We start from the raw sequence: 4,104 nt of genomic DNA on the forward strand, positions 1-4,104 counted from the left end.
AGGAGCTGAGGTTAAAACTTCCACTATGATTTGAAGTGATCAGAGGTGTAAAGTAAGAAATTACATTTACTCGCGTTACTGTAACTGAGTAGTTTTTTGCTGTACTTACTACTTTTTAAGTCGTTTTTAAAATCTGTACTTTTACTTTTACTTTTGTAGGTTTTCTGTTAAGTATTGTAATTAGCTACATTTTAAATCACATCCGTTTCTGAGTAAAAAAATAAATAGCCCTGCTATGAGAGAGACAGAGAGAGAAAGAGATTTTTTTTTGATTTTTGCAAAACACTTTATTTACATAAATTTAGTTTTTACAATTCAACTATTCAACAAAGTGCTAATGCATTAAAATCCCAGTATGTTTTTAAAAAAGAGTTTATCTAATAAAAACTTAAAATAAAAACCAATTATTCATCAACAACTGAACAGACAATATCATTAAAACACCAGTACTGTTTAAAGTCTCCAATGTGTTTATAAAATCTAAAATCTAGCCAGAGTCTTGCTCTAATGTTGACCAGCCACACTGCCTTGGCCTCCTGCCCTTCTCTGTTCTCCACTCAGTTTTTCCTGCTAATGTAAATGGCCATTTTTGCCTCACCTGAAAGGTAGTTAAGGAGCTGCCACTTATCTTTTTGTTCTTTTTTGTAGGCAGCTCCCATGATAAAAACCCTCTCAGTAAAAACCACCTCAAAAAAACTAAAAACCAATGTTAAAAGAGAGAAGAAGCTTGTGAGCCTCTTACACTCTGTAAAAACATTCAGTCTCTCTAAGGTAACAAAAAGGACAGGTGTTAAGAACAGCAGGATTAAGAACAGAAAGAAAAGCATTGGAGGCAATAGCACCATGTAAAATCCTCCACTGGAGGTCGGCAGTCCGTTTTTTGAGGGGAGGTTTATATAAAATCCTCCACTGTGGGCCGGCTCCATTCGCTCCCAGCCTGTTTGACCACACAGTGGGGGGGCGGTTGCACAGTCCGGCCTTGTGGATCGTCTTCACACAGTTCATGTACCACGTTTTCTTGTCAGCTTTGTGTAGTGTCAGCTTTTCTGGGTGTGTTATAGACAGCAGGGGGCCGGTGAGTTCCCCCAGGCCTGGGCTCAGGAAGACGTCAGGGAAGGGGTCTGCAGGGTCCGGTCTGGCCTTTCTTTTCTCATAGTCCATGAGGAGGCTCCTCTCTTTCCACAGAAAGCTTCTGGTGCCACAGCTCCAGGAGCCTCCCCGCCACCCGGACAGAGTGCAGGCCCAGAAGAGAGCCCAGGGCCCGGGCATCACCCAGCGCCGGCCCCACTGCATCCACCAGCTGCTGCAGGCACAGGGTCTTTGTTTTAAGCGTCAGGCCGGGGGTGACGCTGCTGCTGATGTCCAGCTTGGCCCTGTGAATCAATGGCTCTCTAAACAACCAGTACAGAGAGTCAGACTTTGGGCACCTTTTACAGTTAAAAAGGGCCCAAGACTTAAAAACACCCTGATAAAACGGAGGCAGCCCACTTAATTTTAAAAGTTTAGAATCAATTAAAAACAGAGCAGCATCCAGCCCCAGGAAATCTGCACGTCTGAGAATGCAGCTGGCCACATCTCTCCACACTAGATCAGCCGGACCTGTCAGGTACTTTTGTAAAAACTGTAATCGGAAGGTGGCTGTCCGGCTGGCCAGGTGGACGAGGCCCTGTCCCCCCTCCTCTCTGGTTAAAAACAGCACCCCTTGTGTCACCCAGTGTAGACCATCCCAAAAAAAATCTACCATTTTTCTTTGTAACTGGGCTAGCAAGCCTGAAGGGGGGTCTACACAGGTTAAACGGTGCCACAGTTGGGATGCTACAAGGTTGTTTAAAACCAATACTCTACCTTTAAAAGACATTTGAGGGAGCAGCCATTTCCACTTGGAAAGTTTCCCCTCAACTTTCTCTGTGACGCCCTCCCAGTTCTTCTGGACTATGTGTTCTTTTCCAAGGAACACCCCCAGGTACCTAAAACCATCCGTTTTCCAGGCCAAGCTCTGGGGAAGAACTGGGAGACCGTCACGCCACTCACCGACAGCGAGGGCTTCGCTTTTTATCCAATTCACCCTGGCTGCCGATGTTATGCTAAAAAAATGTATAGTGTTGGTTAAAATATCTGCATCCCTCTGGTTTTTTATAAAAACAACAATGTCATCGGCATAAGCACTTAAAACAATGTTTGTATTAAAACCAGGTAAAACCAAGCCCTGTAAGTTGTAGCGTATATTGTGAAGGAGGGGTTCCAGGGAGAGTGTGTAAAGCATGCCGGACAGAGCACAGCCCTGCCTGACGCCTCTACACACCCTGAAAGGAGCACACAGACCGCCGTTAAACTTCAGCACACTCTCAACCCCACTGTACAACACTTTGATCTTGGCTATGAAACCAGCGCTGAACCCAAACTTCTCCATAACTTTCCAGAGGAAGTTGTGTTCAACGCGGTCAAAAGCCTTTTCCTGGTCTAGAGAAATCAGACCAGTGTTACAACCCGATGAGCTGGAGACGTCCAAAACATCACGAATGAGGTGGACATTGTCCACCATGGACCTGCCGGGCACACAGTAGGTCTGGTCCCGGTGGATGACCTGCTCCATAGCCTTCCCCAGCCTGGAGGCAAAGAGTTTGGACAGAAGCTTGTAATCCACACACAGCAAAGACACAGGGTGCCAGTTTTTAATGTCCTGCAGGTTACCTTTTTTTGGGAGCAACGTAATTACGGCTCTCCTGCAGGACATGGGCATTGAACCAGAGGCCAGACTTTCTTTAAAAACTCCTCCACCAGAGCTACAGAACTCCTCCACCAGAGCTTCCTCCTCCTCATACTCGCTTGAGTAGAGTGATGAGTAGAACTGCAGAGCTCGCCTTCTTATCTGGCTTGGTTCTGTCAATGTTTGCCCTGTGTCTGCTAAAAGTGAATGGATTTTAGTGGAATTTTCAATAAGCAGCCTTCAATGATCATTGGTTTTCAGCACAAGTTACCTATCACAGGCGACTTTCAATGCACTCACAATATGCCTGATGACGTCGCGAGACCACCGGGCTCTCCGTGGATTGTTATCGGGTCCAGCAGGCGGCGGAGACGGCGGAGGGAGAGAAACTCAGGACACAGCCACACAAGCCTCCTCTGCCCAGTATGTTCCTCACAAACGCGAGATCAATGGCTCACAAGATGGACGAGCTGGAACTACAAATGGCTGGGAATCGCTATGTTCGTAACTGCTGTGTTATGATTATAACTGAGACCTGGCTTCACCCGCGGATCCCCGACGCTGCAGTACAGCTAGCAGGCCGAACTCTCCACCGCTGGGACAGAAACAAAGACTCTGGTAAGAGCAGAGGAGGGGGTCTCTGCATTTACGTGCAGAACAACTGGTCCAACAATAGATAGAATAGATAAATACTGTTCCCCGGACATAGAATCCATGTCAGTTAAATGCAGACCATTTTTCTTACCCAGAGAGCTAACAGTAGTGATAGTGACGGCTGTATATATACCTCCGGATGCTAATGTTAGTACAGCTCTCTCCACCCTGCTAAACACAATAAACACACAGCTGCGTGCTCACCCCGATGGAGTTCACATTATAGCTGGGGATTTTAATCAGGCAAACCTTAAGACAGTTCTCCCGAAATTCTTTCAGCACGTTAAGTGTCCAACCAGGGGTGCAAACACACTTGATCATGTTTACTCTAACATCAAGCACGCATACAGAGCCATACCTCTCCCTCACCTAGGCCAGTCAGACCACCTCTCTCTGCTCCTTACCCTGGCATACACCCCTCTCAGGAGGAGAACTACATACCTTACAAAGACTGTTACAACTTGGCCTGAGGATGCACTTTCTCAGCTACAGGACTGCTTTGCTAACACCCAGTGGGATGTATTTGAACATCAGAACCTGGCAGAACACACAGAGACAGTACTGACCTACATCAAGTACTGCATTGAAAATGTCACTGTTGAAAAAAGTATCCGGGTTTTTCCCAACCAGAAACCCTGGATGCCCAGCCAGGTCCAAATGCTGCTTAGAAACCGCGACTCTGCCTTCAGGTCAGGTGATAGAGCGCTGTACAGTGCTTCTAGAGCCGACCTGAAGAGAGGAAT

The sequence above is a fragment of the Labrus mixtus genome, unplaced genomic scaffold (assembly GCF_963584025.1).
Source record: "Labrus mixtus unplaced genomic scaffold, fLabMix1.1 SCAFFOLD_65, whole genome shotgun sequence".
Lineage (NCBI taxonomy): Eukaryota > Metazoa > Chordata > Actinopteri > Labriformes > Labridae > Labrus > Labrus mixtus.